The sequence below is a fragment of the Myodes glareolus genome, chromosome X (assembly GCF_982192425.1).
Source record: "Myodes glareolus chromosome X, mMyoGla1.1, whole genome shotgun sequence".
Classification (NCBI taxonomy): Eukaryota; Metazoa; Chordata; class Mammalia; order Rodentia; family Cricetidae; genus Myodes; species Myodes glareolus.
The window spans coordinates 103,555,656-103,572,942 of NC_142053.1; positions in this window are offsets into that span (position 1 = coordinate 103,555,656).

Below are 17,287 nucleotides of genomic sequence, written 5' to 3' on the forward strand. Positions count from 1 at the left end.
CTCTTGGGTATATACCCTAGAGATTCCCTAACATACTACAAAAGCATTTGTTCTACTATGTTCATAGCAGCACTATTTGTAATAGCCAGAACCTGGAAACAGCCTAGGTGCCCCTCAATAGAAGAGTGGTTAAAAAAGGTGTGGAACATATACACATTAGAGTTTTACTCAGCGGTAAAAAACAATGACATCTTGAATTTTGCATGCAAATGGATGGAAATAGAAAATGCTTTACTGAGTGAGGTAAGCCAGATCCAAAAAGAGGAACACGGTATGTATTCACTCATAAGTGGATTCTAACCATAATTAAAGGTCTTTGAGCCTATTATTTGTGATCCTAGAGAAGCTAAATAAGAAGATAAACCTGATGAAGATTATTTAGCTACCCGCCAGGAGGTAGGAAATAGACAAGAGTCCCAGGTAACCTTGGGTGCATGGGGGGGGGTGGGAGGGTTGTTGGAAGGGGAGAGGGTTAGAGAGAAGGGAGTAGGGGAGGAATGGGGAAAGCTCGGTGGCCTGGGAGGGGGAGAGTGAGGAAGGATGAATATGGGATCAGGGAAGAATATATTTCAAATAAGGTAGTCATTTTAGGGTTTACAGGAGACTTGATTATATATGGGATCCCAGGTCCAAGGAGAGATCCCCAGATTGTTCTCTGGACAGAGGAGAGGGTGCCTGAACCGGCCGTGGCCCATAACCATACTGATGTATATTTTGCTTATCACCATAGATCCTTCATCTGGCGAAGGACGGCGATACAGACGGAGACCCACATTGGAGCACCGGACTGAGCCCCCCAAGGTCCAAATGAAGAGCAGAAGGAGGAAGAACATGAAAAAGAAAATCAGGACTGTGAGGGATGCTATCACCCACTGATACAAGGGAACGGATCTAATGAGAGTTTACCAAGGCCAGTTGGACTGGGACTGAACGAGGACGTGATCTAACCAGATTCTCGGAATTTGGCCGGATTCTCTGAATGTGGCTGGCCCGAAGTCTTTCTGAAAAGCCATTGACTATGATACTGGGACTTGTTTCCTCTGCACATACTGGATTTTGGGGATCCAGTCTGTTTGGATACTCACCTTCCTGGACCTGGAGGGAGGGGGGAGGAACTTGAACTTCCCACAGGGCAGGAAACCCTGACTGCCCTAAGGGACGAAGAGGGAGGAGGAGAGGGAGTGGGGGGAGTGGGAGGGTGTTGGGAAGAGGGGCGGAAATGGAAACTTTTATAATTTAATAAAATTTACTCAAAAAAAAAATAAACTGGGCATGGTAGCTCCTACCCATAAGATCAGTGCTCAGGAGTCAGTGTCAGAATGATTGTAGACACTTCATTCTGTACATGTAAAACATAGTGAGTTCTTAAACAACCAGGGCTACAAAACCTTGTCTCAAAAAAATTTAACCTTTATTGGTTTTCAACACATAATGCAATGAACTACTGAAAAAAGAAGTGTGAATGTAGTAGCACATAGTATGTAAAGCCCATTTATTCATGTGGGTATGTCTTTTAATAAAAAGTGCATATAACTTTTTTTATTTTTACACACAGACATACACACAAACACAGTCTCTCTCTCTCTCTCTCTCTCTCTCTCTCTCCTCTGTGTGTGTGTGTGTCTGTCACACACACACACACACACACACACACACACACACACAATTAAGTGGTTCCCAGAGTCCACTGGCTGGAGATACTGTTCAGTGTGTAAAGCAGTTATTATACCAACATGAGGACCTGATTGAAGATCCCTGTCACTCATGTTAAAAGCCAGGCATTGCAGTACACACCTGTTGCCTCAGTTCTGGAAAAGCATAAACAAGAAGATTGATTGGAGTCAAAACACTGAGGTCAGGCTTTAGGGAGAGACCTGCTCCAAACAGTAAAATAAAAGACAAAAGAAAACCCCTAACACTGACCGATTGCATGTACTTGCCTATGTGCATGTGTATGGCACACACACACACACACACACACACACACACACACACACACACACTCACAATGTAATATATCAAAAATAAAATAAATGACTTCCAGTGGAAATATTTCTAAACTACTTTTTGTAGTGTTTGGAAATGTGTCTTTGTGAAATTTAGACATTCCCAGATAAAGTCTTATAGTTCATTTAATTACTTCAAATCTCATCTCAATACCAACTAAGTAAAATAGATATATTTAAGTCAAAGTAACCATTGTATTTTCATGATGGTACACCATGGAAGGTATACCTTTGAACCCTAAATTCTGGTAAATATACTGATTTCAGATATTAAAATATCTGTGTATTTTAATAATTCAAATAACCACTCTTCTTTTATCTAGAGTCTCTGGGTAATTATATTGTAGAATGAGTAAGGGATTTATCTAATAATGACCAAATACCTTATTTGGAGATGTTTATTTCATGTCCTTTAAAACTGTTTGTTAGTTAAACTGAAATGTGAACTCAGAACAAATTTCATTGTCATTTAATAATGTACTTAGATATCCAGTGAGCCAAAATTCTGAACTATTTCATCATTTCATTTGTCAATTATACAACTCATGTCATTGTGCCAACACACCTGGGCTCTTTATTTAATTAGCACACAGTTGAAATTATTGTAATTGTCCCTATACTGAAAATGATAATTGATGGTATAAAGTATAATTGTAGGAGTTCAGGTCATGAAATATTTTTACCTAAAATGTATTTAAAAGGTTTTGTCAAAGTTTCTGATGACTATAATAGCAGGGGAGTAGTAATTTACTAAAATTTGTTGCCATATACAGTAGAGATATTTTTATATTTATTTCTACATGAGAAATTGTGGATTTATCTCTTTTGAACTCTTATTATATTTAAAAGTCTATGATGAAACAGTTCTCAGTGGTAGTAAGACTTTAAGTCCAAAGTGATATTATCAATATAACTTTATATTTACTAATTCTATATATAAATATAAGTGTCTAGTAGTTAAAATTGATGGTAATATCTTTCTGTATCTGTGTATAGATATACTCAACACTGGTAAATCACAGTTTAAATATAGTGATAACAACTTTCAATTTTCTGTCTGAATCTGAAGAATGTTCCATGGCTTAGTAATGCCATTGCATGTCAATGTTAATCCAGTGTCTTATCATCATCAACTCTTTATTGATTAAATACATTCCTAAATAGTGTTAATTTATTTGGCATCTGTTACCCTTGCTTTATATATAAATTTTATATATATATATATATATATATATATATCACATACAAAAGACATGTTTATGTCTTTTCTGATTGACTTTTACTGATTTAGCTATAGCTAAATTGCAGTGCGTTTGCCTAGCATGCACAAGGCCCTGAGTTGCATCCACTGAAACAAACTCTCTCTGTACCTCTTCCCTCTTTCCCCTCCCTAACCTGTTCACTCCCCTCACTCTCTCTCTCTCACACACACACATGGATAAACACAAACACAGGTGAGGGAAGAGGGGAGGGAGAGCGATAGATGTCTTACCATCTTAAGGCTTTGAAAGTGTACAATTCAGTACATGCAAAATACTGTTGCCCATCATCACCTCTGAAACTAAGAATGTTTTCATCAAACCCAAGCAACAAACCAAACTAATCTGACATTTATTCCTCACTATCATCTTGGCTACTTGTAAATATTTCCTGTAAGTGGAATCATAATCATACATAATGAGGCCACACTGTCAGTTTCCCTTTGTGTTGTGAATTATTTACTTCTAATTTGAAGGTTTTCTAATCTAAAAGATGCTTGAGTAATCCATTTCTTGTCATGACAATATATGAAACTTTGTCTATTAACCATTTAAGTCATTCCTATTGTTTCCTACTAGGAAAACTCAGAACTTACTATGTGGATCCCTGTTATCAGTTATATTAGATATATACACAGATGTTAGGTCCTATAATGATTATGATTGAATTTTAAGGACATGTCCAAATATTAGAACATTGTATAATTTTATATTTCAATTTGTAATACAGAAGAGTTTCAGTGTCTCTACAAACTCACAAATATTTTAGAACAAAATTATTTATGCCACTCTAATAATATACATGAAGTGATATGTCTGCCATTATTGTTTTGTCCAATAATAAAGGTGCTTTTCTGTTTGTTTCTTTGATAATTTGATCATCCTTTTGGAGGAGTGTCTATTGACATTTCTTGTCCATTTGCAATTGGTACTTTTGGTTGTTTTACCTATTTCTGTTGTTGAAGTGTTTTCTATCTATATTTTCTCACTATTAGGACATTATTTGATATACAATTTGCTAGTATTTTCTCTTTTATGTGTTTTCTCTTCACTCTCTTGTACAAAAATGTCTTGGTGTTGACAAACTGTATCAGGATTTCCTTTAGTTTTTTGTATATTTAATGTTATTTCTAAAACTCAATAAGTTTCTCCAAATTATTCGTTGGCTGCCCCCACAAGTTTTCCACCAGAATTGTTCCAGCACATCTAACAGGCAGGATAGATTGTAGGTGGAGTGTTTTGTGGATGGGTTTGGTCTAATTTTCTCTTTCCATAGCCTGCAGAGTACCAAAGAGACTAAAACATAAGGGTAAAGTCTCCATGCCTGCACCAGCTTGACCTCTCTATTTTCAGTGAGCTATATGGATGTTGTCTTCAGCAATAGGACCACATTATCAGTTTTCAGAGAGAGACCTTCTGTCCTACCATCAACATGTGTTGTTAGAGAGCTCTATCATTGCCTTTTACAGCCTCACTAAAAGGGGTTTCTGCCTTGTCTTACTGTATCTTGTTTTGTCCTGTTTGGTTGTCATCTCTTGGAGGCCTTCTCTTTTCTGCAGATGAAAAGGAAAAAAAGGGGATATGGGTGAGAGGAGCTGGGAGGTGTGGAGGGAGGGAAAAATGTTAGGGGTGTATTATATGAGAGGAGAACCTATTTTTAATTATAAAAAAACTAAAAGAAAAAGCTCTACATGTAAGTCTTTGATTTAATTTGTGTTAACTTTTTAATTGGTTTGAGGTTGTAATCTAGCTTCATCATCTTCCCTATGATCTATGACTGTGATCCTAATGAGAACTCCTATCAATAGGTAATATGGGAACCTCAACTGGCCATCTTTTGTAACCAGATTGGAGATACTGAGTTGCATAGAAATGATGTGTTGCTCAAGGGGTTCCCATGGAAATACCAAAGCAACCCAGGCTGATACTAAGGGAAATGGTTGCTCTCTGAAAACTTATAATGTGTCCCCATTGCTGAGGACAACATCCATACTCTTCAGTGAACATGGAGAAGTTGAGTTGTGCCTACATGAATGTATGCAGTGACTGCTTGTTCGTTCCCAGCTGCCTATATACAAATAATTACATAGAAACTATATTAATTGCAACAATGCTTGGACTATTAGCTCAAGATTCTTATTAACTAACTCTTACATCTTAAGTTAACCCATTTCAATTAATCTGTGTATCATCACAAGGCTGTAGCCTACCATTAGGTTTTTGGTATGTCTTTCTTCAGCAGCTACATGGCATCTGTCTTGTCTTGACTCTGCCTGCTTCCTCTGTTTTCAATTTCAAAAAGTGATCAATTCATAAAATACAATTTTCAAGAAACATGGTGGTGTATATAAATGTAGTTAAAACCCCTGAATTATATCTATATTAATACTATTGTAATAGTAAATGATGTATTTTTCATTCCTACCACAGAAAAATAAATTCTTTAACAAGCATGAGAAATAAAAGTTATAATGATAAGAAATGTGTAGTTATATCTTGTTTTTACAAATAAAGCTTGCTGGAAGATCAGAGAGTAGAGCTAGACACTAGCTAACCATAGAGGTCTGGAGATCTATACAGACAGACAGGAAATGATATGACTGGGCAGAAAGAGGAAGTAATAAGGCAGGTAGAAACAGGAACTCAGTCTCTTTTTGGCTGGAAATTTGAGAGGTAAGGTGTCTGTGGTTTTGCTCATTCATCTCCCTGAGCTCTCAACATTTTCTCCTATATCTGACTTGGGATTTTATTATAAAGACCTATTACACCTAAGAAAGGGATGATCAAGACCACCGGAAACAGACTGAATAATGCTTTGTTAACTTTGAATGTTCTAAATGTTAATGAAAGAGAAATAACAACTGTAGAGAGACATTGGATAGTAGAAAAAACTGTGGAATTAAATAAACCGATATACTTTAAAGATATGTTAACCTCAGAATGGAAACCAGGACATGAGCTACATTAGGGAAGGGATTTGCTTTGGATACTATAAAAATTGATAAAGCTATGGCTACCAAAGAAATTGATAAAGATTATATTTGAAAAAGAGACAACCCTTAATTAGAAGAGGTAATACTTAATCAAACAGTATGGCTGTTCAGTTTAAACTAACTTTAAAACTAACAAATGCTTTTTATTTTATTAGATGTAACTTGCCATAAGTGAACCTCCCAAAAATTAGGGCTGGGAAAGGGTTTTGTTTTTGTCTTTTCAAGCAAATAAGGACATCCAGCTAAGAAATCTAAAAACCCCTGGACAAACGAGATATCTGAAGACAAAGGACAAATCATCCAGAAAAAAAAATGTCCCAGGAATACAAGTAAATTGTCCTATTGGTATACAACATTTCTAACACAATAAAATTTCATAAATCTTCCGAAAAGCTTATTTTTGCTTTTCTCTACAGGCATATAATGTAAATGGTCTTTTGGTAGTCCCAATCCAGTTAAAAATTAAAGCTGACTTTGGAGTTAGAGTGTGCCTTTCTCCTTCTCTAAACCCTCCTCCCACAAACATATGAGCATATGAATATGTACACATATGCACACACACACAAACATATATACATAAATATATATATGTTCACACACATACATATATAACTAAAAAATAACAAAAATTTTAAAACTCATTATTACATGCAATTAATATAACTCAAAATTTTAGTTATGTTCCCCAGATTGACCGTGATTTATAAATTTTATTGCATAAGCATGCATGTGTTCGAAAACAAATACAAATCCACAATTCAGCTGAACCATTTTCCTAAGTACTTTATTTTTTCCTTGGGGTTTTTAATGAGTCCAGGTCTCAGACTCCTTTACATCAATTTTTGGTTTTTCTTTATTTATGGCTTTTATTTTTTTAGTTTATTTTCAGATTGCTATATGTCTCTAAATATAATTGTGTTTGAATTTGTATCTTTTGTCACTTCATAAAATGTTACCATAACATACCATATTATATTTAGTCTTCTGTGATTCATTGTAACTGAATGTTTACACTGCTAAGATTCAAGAAAAAGTTGTTTCATTACCTGAAATTCATTAACTGCTGTAGCTATTTAATATACAAATGTACAGAAATACCCTAAATAGTTTATCCCTTTACTGCTAAAGCCTGTTCATCCCCAAGTTTGCTGGTCTAAGGAATCCTGCTCTAGGTGAAATTTCATACTTCAATTATCATTTCAAACCTGATTTTAGTAGATGATTTATATATAATAATAATATAAATTTAAGTATTTTTATGTTTTAAATTATTGTTTTACAAATTTATTAATGTTAGTGGTCATCTGGTTATCCTTTTGATATTGTTTTTGTATTAATAAAATTTATTTGATAATTCCATAAATTTATGTAATACCTTCTGATTATAATAACTCTAAGTTCACCTCTTATTTCCCTCCCACCCTATTCATCTCTTCCTTGTAAATACAAATCCAGTTCCAACATTCATGCATTATTTTTTCATGACCCACTGAACTTAACTTAAACCTACAGTACAACCACAGTCCAGCATCCTCTCAGGTTCAGGTTCTGAGATGGAGAAAGGGCATCAGTACAAGGAAAAATACTGGCCACCAAGTTAATTGCACTCACGTGGTCCTAAATAGCTCAACTCATCTTTATTTATATTGGGACAGGGTTTTTCTTACCAGGGTTACATGAGCAGCATTATTATTGGCTCCTTTTTTACTTTTAAGAAATACATTATATTATTGAATGTACAATGTAATTATTATGAAACCCCGTATTATTCCCCTTTATGCTTCCCCAAATATAATTTCAGACCCCCTACATAGCATAGCCTTATCCTAGACATCGAGTTCAGCATTCTTGCAGACTTAACTAAGTCTCATTCCAGACACATTCTGCTCTTGCAGCATTTATATCAGCTGATAGAGAGTTATGTGTACAAAGTTTACAAAGTTATAAAGTAATAAATATGGATACGATGCTTTAAGGACAAAAATATCCAAACCCAAACAATTCTTTTATATATGTAAGATATGCTTTTATACAGCTTCCTTTTTTACAAGAGGGTCCCTTGTCTCAATCTCTCTATAAAAGGCAAATTTTGACAAGTCACTCTTTTCCCTTCTCACTATATCATACTTCTGTTACCAATACAAACAAGCAGCTGTGTATGGTAAAGATAGATCTCTCCATCCCATATTTTGCATTGCATCTTCTCCTCTTGAAGCATACTAGAACCTATTATTCATTCTATATGCTTGGTGTCTAAGTAACTCACCTTCTATAGTTGGCACTATATGTATTCCTGTGGCTTTATCTGTATTGTGTGTATTCATGTCCTTCCTTTCCAGAACTGTGAGACATGACTAATGTTCCAATTGTTTTATTCTCATATGTACCTGTCTCTTTTGAGTCAGAAAAGTTCCCAGGATTAGCAGTTGTAGTTAATAATTCCAAGAGAATAGAGAAGCATTAGCCCCCTGCTGAATCTTATGGGAAAATATTTGAGAAGGAACAAAATTTCCAGGGAAAATTACAGCTGTTGCATGTGTGACTGATAAAATAAAACTAAAAACTGCCCAAAAAATCAACAATAAAATAAGAAAATAAAAGCCTACAAGCTGCATGAATTTTGCAAATGCCTACACTGTATGGTGGACACCATGGGAGCTTTGCCCCAAGGACACCCATTGGACAAGTATTCATATGCTGCAGTATGATAATAGGTTTGGAACTATCCTTTGGAGCATAGTATGTTAGTAGAGAATTAAAGACAATGATTATCCCTTCCCTTTAATTTGTCAATGGCCAATAGGTGCCCAGAGAAGGAAAAGACCTCATGAGCTACTCCCTTATTAATAAGGAGTGACTGTTGCAAAGTTCCATCTCTTTAGGCCACAACAACTGAGAGATGGTCATATACCATGGCTGTATCCTGCTTCCAAGATTGCATTTCTCAGCCCTTTACCAATTATCAGGCTGTTAAGTTATTTCTGTTTTCCCCAATATTCCTTGAACCTGTCTAGGGGAGGGTGATAAAACTGTCTTGTTTAGAGCCAAGATTTTAGCAATTGTTTATTTTCAGCACCTTGAACATCCATGAAGATCTCTACTGATCTTTGATCACTACAGAGTAGCTTTCTCTGATCAAGGGTAAGAGTAGCATTTCACTATGGGTAAAGTATAAATATTTAGAAGGCAGTATGTCATTATAAAATGATCAAAACAATAATAGTGAATTACCCCCAACCCAGGCACTATGATCTTCCCAGATATGCAATGTCGTTATCAGGTTTAGAATCCTAGGCACTAATCCCTACCTGCAGAGTACCTTTCAAATATAATCATAGAGCAGTTGGTTACCATCATAACAATCATACCACTGGGATACCAGCAGCCACTTTCTGTCTGGCAGGCTGTTATTGTAGTTCATAGAGTTCACAGCTGCACAAGTCTGTTGATAATCACACCCACCAGCAGAGGTCATGGCATGTCCTCAACCCTGTACATTATCCAGGAGATCACAGATAACTTCCAGCATTAGTTGTTTAATGTCCTACAACCAAAATATAAGGTATTTTTGACAACAATGTATTTCCATCTGGTATTGTTGAGTAATCAGGGATCAACAGCAATAATAGCCTGTATTATTCAGGGGCCTCTGATGTCTTCCTGACCAACAACACAGAGAAAAATACCAAAACCTGGTACTGGAATTTGTGTTTAATTATCCATGCTTTGTGGAATTAGTATTATCTGCCTTGCTAGGGTATCTCTGTTCAAACTCTTTCAAAAATATTTGAATTAGCTTCTAGAGATAGTAAGATTCAATATGTCATCTTTCTCTATCCTTAGTTTTGGTTTATCTTGGCCTCAACTTTTGTTATACAGACAGTCTTAGAAATGGTGTATACAATATGCAAATATTATGATTTGTATATTTTATATTGAAATTTTATACATTATGCACACGACAGATAATTGGCAATATTTTATGTTTTGGAAGCTAATTTTTATGTATGTAAGTAAGGGAAAGTGTTCTATAACTGTAATCTTAAGTTTCATTTTCAATTACAAAAAAGTGATTATAATTTCATATGTCCATTATATATTGCTCATTCCTCATTCTTCTCTTTTGTGAAATTTTCTACTAAATGGCTTGATTTTTTTCTGATTATGTGTAATCATTTGCCTTTTTTGTATTTAGCACCTTCTAATGAGTAGTTAAAGAAGTCTTCTCTAATATTCAGTGCACCAATAATGAGCTTTTATTGGTTGCAGGACTTAATCCTTCCATTTCTCTGCAAGAATTCTATGTCTTTAGCCAAGTGTACTCTTCTGCAGAAGATAATAGTAATTGCCTTATCAGAGGCCACATGCACAACTGAGAGATGCATACCATGCTGAAAGGCAACAGTAGCAGTGTGGGTGACTCTAAATATCATATGTGAGAGCTGATGGACATAATGGAACTTTGTAGATGAGGCTATTTTTTGGCAATAACAATTATAATGCTTGGGAAGGAAGGGAGGGGAGCATAGAAAAATGTATAGCTGAACAAAAACAATAAATAAATAAAAATAAATAAGAAACCAATTATAATGCTCCTTTAAATAGGGAAATTAATCAGACGATGACATGTGATGTATTTAAGAGTGATGAAGTATTAAAAGACTTGGTCAGCTTTAAAGGCAAATGCCAATACATGCATTCCCAAAGATAAAAAAAAAACACCTTTCCAGGTGTTTCATTTTAGCTCTTTCCTGCTGGTCCTTTGCTCTGTTCTTTACTTAAAGAAGTGAGCTAGCAATACACTAACTCTCATACAGTTATTACAAGAAAAAATATTTGTATCTTTATGTAGCAGGTAACCCAAGCTTGAGAATTTTCTGAGGTATGTGCACAGTGGGTGGTATGAAGCTTGCTTAACATTGAGAATGTTTACATGAAATCTAAGAAACTTCTTAGAGCAAACCTATCCAGGAGGAATGTAAGTTTTGCCATACAAATCAGATTCAAGAAAGGCTCAGATTTGGAAGGAGTTAGAAATGACAATAAAGTCTGTACCAGAAGATCTGTCCTTTGGAGGGGTGAGTGTGTGCCCAACCAGCAGCCAGTTGGATGCCCCGGAAAGGGAGCTCAGGCACCCTCCATTCCCTTAAACTTTCTGGCCATTCAGCTGGGGCTTCTCCATAGCTACTGCCTTTCTCTTAAGAGTGGCAAAAGAAAAAGGTCAAGTAACATATATAGGTAAACCTATCAGAAGTACACCTGACTTCTCAATGGAAACCATGAAAGCCAGAAGGTCTTGGATAGATGAGCGGCAGAAACTAAGAAACCATGGATGCAATCCCAGACAACTATACCCAGTAATGTTTTCTTCCACCATCAATGGAGAAAACAAGGTATTTCAGGATAAAAACAAATTTAAACAATACGAGGCCACAAACGCAAACTTACAGAAAGTAATAGAAGGAAAATCACAACCCAAGAAACCCAACAACACCCACAATAACTTAGAAATCTAACAACCCTCCACAAGCACAACCCAAAGAAGGGAAACACACAAACACTACAAAAAAAAAAACCTGGAAGTAACAACCGCTGGTCATTAATATCACTTAATATCAATGGACTCAATTCGCCTATAAAAAGGCACAGGTTAAGAGAATGGATATGAAATCAGGATCCAACATTCTGCTGTTTACAAGAAACACACCTCAACCTCAAAGTCAGACGTTTACTCAGAGTAAAGGGTTTGAAAAAGGTTTTTCAATCAAATGGACATAAGAAACAAGCGGGTGTGGCTATACTAATATCTAACAAAATTGATTTCAAACTAAAATCAATCAGAACAGATGGAGAAGGACACTTTATATTCATAACAGGAACAATTCATCAGGAGGAAGTCTCAATCCTGAATATCTACGCCCCTAATATAAAAGCTCCCACATATGTAAAAGAAACATTACTTGAGCTCAAAGCATACGTCAAACCCCACACTCAATTATTAGGAGATTTCAGCACTCCTCTCTCACCAATGAAAAGGTCAACCAGACAGAAATTTAACAGAGAAATAAGAGAACTAACAGATGTAATGAACCAAATGGACTTAACAGACATCTATAGAACATTCCACCCAAACAGAAAAGAATATACCTTCTTCTCAGCATCTCACAGAACCTGCTCAAAAATTGATCACATAATCGGTAACAAAGCAAACAGTCATAGATACAAAAAAAATTGTTGTAACCACCTGTGTACTATCAGATCACCATTAAATAAAGTTAGAATTCAACTACAATTCTACCCCCAGAAAGCCTAAAAATTCATGGAAACTGAACAGGCAACTACTGAATCACCCCTGGGTCAAGGAAAAAATAAAGAAATAAAAAATAAAGAAATAAATTAAAGTCTTCCTTGAATTCAATGAAAATAAACACACAACATACACAAATTTATGGAACACTATGAAAGCAATGCTAAGAGGAAAGTTCATAGCACTAAGTGCCCACATAAAGAAAACAGAGAAAGCTCACATTAGAGACTTAACCGCACACCTGAAATCTCTAGAAAAAAAAAAATAAGCAGACTAACACAGGAGGAGTAGAAGACCGGAAATAATCAAACTGAGGGCTGAAATCAATAAAATAGAAACACAGAAAACAATCCAAAGAATCAATGAAAAAAAAAAGCTGGTTCTTGGGGAAAATCAACAAGGTTGACAAACCCCTCTCCAAACTAATCAAAAGGTAGAGAGAGAACATGCAAATTAACAAGATCAGAAACCAAACTGGGGACATAACCACAGACACAGAGGAAATTCAGGGAATCATCAGACCTTACTACTAAAGCTTGTATGCCACAAAATTGGAAAATGTGAAAGAAATGGAAATTTTTTAGATAAGTACCATATATCAAAATAAAATCAAGACCAGGTGAACAATTTAAATAGACTGTAAGTTGAGAAGAATTAGAAGCTGTCATCAAAAACCTCCTTACCATTTATAATCAAGTCTCTTGTAAACCCTAAAATGACTCCCTTAGTTGAGATATATTCTTCCCTGATCCCATATCCATCCTTCCTCCCTCCCCCCATCCCAGTCCCCAGAGCTTTCCCCATTCCTCCCCTACTCCCTTCTCTCTAACCCTCTCCCCTCCAACAACCCTCCCACCCCCCCCCCCATGCACCCGAGGTTACCTGGGACTCTTGTCTATTTCCAATCTCCAGGAGGATAACTACATGATTTTCTTCAGGTTCCCCTTCTTATTTAGCTTCTCTAGGATCACGAGTAATAGGCTCAAAGACCTTTAATTATGTCTTGAATCCACTTATGAGTGAATACATACCATATTCCTCTTTTTGGGTCTGGCTTACCTTACTCAGTAAAGCGTTTTCTATGTCCATCCATTTGCATGCAAAATTCAAGATGTCATTGCTTTTTACCGCTGAGTAAAACTCTAATGTATATATGTTCCACACCTTCTTTAACCATTCTTCTATTGAGGGACACCTAGGTTGTTTCCAGGTTCTGGCTATTACAAATAGTGCTGCTATGAACATAGTTGAACAAATGCTTTTGTGGTATGATAGGGCATCTCTTGGGTATATTCCCAAGAGTGGAATTGCTGGGTCTTGAGGGAGGTTGATGGGATCCCAGGTCCAAGGAGAGATCCCCGGATTTTTCTCTGGACAGAGGAGAGGGTGCCTGAAACGCCTTGGCCCATAACCATACTGAGGAATATTTCGCTTATCACCATAGAACCTTCATCTGGCGATGGATGGAGATAGAGACAGAGACCCACATTGGAACACTGGACTTAACTCCCTAGGTCCAAAACGAGAAGCAGAAGGAAAGAGAACGTGAGCAAAGAAGGCAAGACCAGAGGGAACCTTCATCCGAGGATGGATGGCGATACAGACGGAGACCCACATTGGAGCACCAGACTGAGCCCCCCAAGGTCCAAATGAGGAGCAGAAGGAGGAAGAATATGAAAAAGGAAATCAGGACCGCGAGGGGTGTGTTCACCCACTCATACAAGGGGACTGATCTAATGAGAGTTCACCAAGGCCAGTTGGACTGGGACTGAATGAGCACGTGATCCAACCAGATTCTCTGAATGTGGCTGGATTCTCTGAATGTGGCTGGCCCGGAGTTTTTCTGAAAAGCCATTGACAATGACGCTGGGACTTGTTTCCTCTGCATATACTGGATTTTTTGGGATCTAGTCTGTTTGGATACTCACCTTCCTGAACCTGGAGGGAGGAGGGAGGAACTTGAACTACCCACAGGGCAGGAAACCCTGACTGCTCTTAGGGATGGAGAGGGAGGAGGAGAGGGAGTGGGGAGAGTGGTTGGGTGTTGGGAGGGGGGCGGAAATGGAAACTTTTATAATTTAATAAACTTTAAAATAAAAAAACCTCCTTACCAAAAAAAGCCCAGAACTCTCAAGAAGAGCTAATACCTATACTCCTTAATGTGTTTCACAAAATAGAAACAGAAGGGCCATTGCCAAACTCCTTTTATGAAGCTACAATTACCCTGATACCAAAATCACACAAAAACTTAACCAAGAAAGAGAATTATACAGACCACTCTCACTCATGAACATCAATGCAAAAATTCTCAGTATTATACTGGCAAACCGAATCCAAGAACACATAAAAAAAATTATCCATTATGATCAAGAAGGCTTCTTCCCAGAGAGGCAGGGCTGGTTCAAAATATGAAAATCTATCAATGCAATCCATCATATAAAAAAACTGAAGGAAAAAAAACATATGATCATTTCATTAGATGCTAAAAAAAGCATTTGACAAAATTTAACACCCCTTAATGATAAAGGTCTTGGAGAGATTAGGGATACAAGGTTCATACCTAAATATAATAAAAGCTATTTACAGCAAGCCAACAGCTAACAGCAAATTAAATGGAGAGAAACTTAAGGCCATTCCACTAAAATCAGGAACACGACAAGGCTGTCCACTCTCTCCAAACCTCTCCAATATAGTGTTTGAAGTTCTAGCAATAGCAATAAGACAATATAAGAAGATCAAGAGGATTCGAATTGGAAAGGAAGAGGTCAAACTTTCGTTATTTGCAGATGAGAAGATAGTGTACATAAACGACCCCGAAAACTCTACCAAAGAACTCCAACAACTCATAAACACCTTTAATAATGTGGCAGGATACAAGATAAACTCCAAAAAATCATTTGCCTTCCTATACACAAAGAACAAAGAAGCAGAGAAGGAAATCAGAGAAACATTACCTTTCACGATAGCCACAAATAGCATAAAGTATCTTGGGATAACTCTAACTGAGGAAGTGAAAGATCTATTTGACAAGAACTTTAAGTCTTTGAAGAAAGAAATTGAAGTGGATACCATAAAATGGAAAAATCTCTCATGCTCTTGGTTTGGGAAAATCAACATAGTAAAAATGGCAATTCTACCAAAAGCAATCTATAGATTCAATGTAATTCCCATCAAAATCCCAACAAAATTCTTCACAGACCTTGAGAGAACAATAATTAACTTTATATGGATAAACAAAAAATCCAGGATAGCCAAAACAATTCTATACAATAAATGTACTTACGGAGGCATTACCATCCCTGACTTCAAACTCTATTACTGAGCTACAGTAATGAAAACAGCCTAGTATTGGCATAAAAAAAACAGAGATGTTGACCAATGGAATCGAATCGAAGACCTGGATATCAATCCACAAACCTATGCACACCTGATTTTCGACAAAGGAGCTAAAATTATACAATGGAAGAGAGAACGCATCTTTCTTGGTACTGGCATAACTGGATGTCAACCTGTAGAAGAATAAAAATAGATCCATTTCTATCACCATGCACAAAACTCAAATCCAAATGGATTAAAGACCCCAATATAAATCTATCCACACTGAACCTGATAGAAGAGAAAGTGGGAAGTAGTCTGCAACACATGGACACAGAAGACCATTTCCTAAGTAGAAACCCAGTAGCACAAACAATAAGAGCAGCAATAAATAAATGGGACCTCCTGGAACTGAGAAGCTTCTGTAAAGCAAAGGATACTGTCATTAAGACAAAAAGGCATCCTACTGAATGGACGAAGATCTTCACCAACCCCACATCAGACAAAGGTCTGATCTCTAAAATACACAAAGAACTCAAGAAAGTAGACATTAAAACTCTAATTAACCCAATTTTAAAAATTGCTGTACAGATCTGAACAGAGAATTCTTAGTAGAAGAAGTTCAAATGGCCGAAAGACACTTAAGGTCGTGTTCAACCTCCTTAGCGATCAGGGAAATGCAAATCAAAGCTACTTTGAGATACCGTCTTACACATGCCAGAATGGCTAAAATCAAAAACACCAATGATAGCCTATGCTGGAGAGGATGTGGAGTGAGGGGAACACTCATCCATTGTTGGTGGGAATGCAAACTTGTGCAGCCACTGTGGAAATCAGTGTAGCAGTTTCTCAGGAAACTGGGAGTAAACCTACCTCAAGATGCAGCAATTCCACTCTTGGGAATATACCCAAGAAATGCCAAATCATACTACAAAAGCATTTGTTCAACTATGTTCATAGCAGCACTATTTGTAATAGCCAGAACCTGGAAACAACCTAGATGCCCCTCAATAGAAGATTGGATAAAGAAGGTGTGGCACATATACACATTAGAGTACTACTCATCAGTAAAAACACAATGACATCTTGAATTTTGCATGCAAATGGATGGAAATAAAAATACTTTACTGAGATAAACCAGATCCAAAAAGATGAATATGGTATGTACTCACTCATAAGTGGACTCTAGCCATAAACAAAGGACATTGAGCCTATAATTTGTGATCCTAGAGAAGCCAAATAACAAGGTGAACCCAAAGAAAAACATATATAGATCCTCCTGGAAATTGGAAGCAAACAAGATTCCCAGGCAAAAGTTGGGAGCATGAGGGTGAGTGTAGGCATGGGTGGGGTTTGGGAAGGGGAGAGGGGGAGAGAGAAGGGAGAAAGGAAAGACTGGAGAGAGTC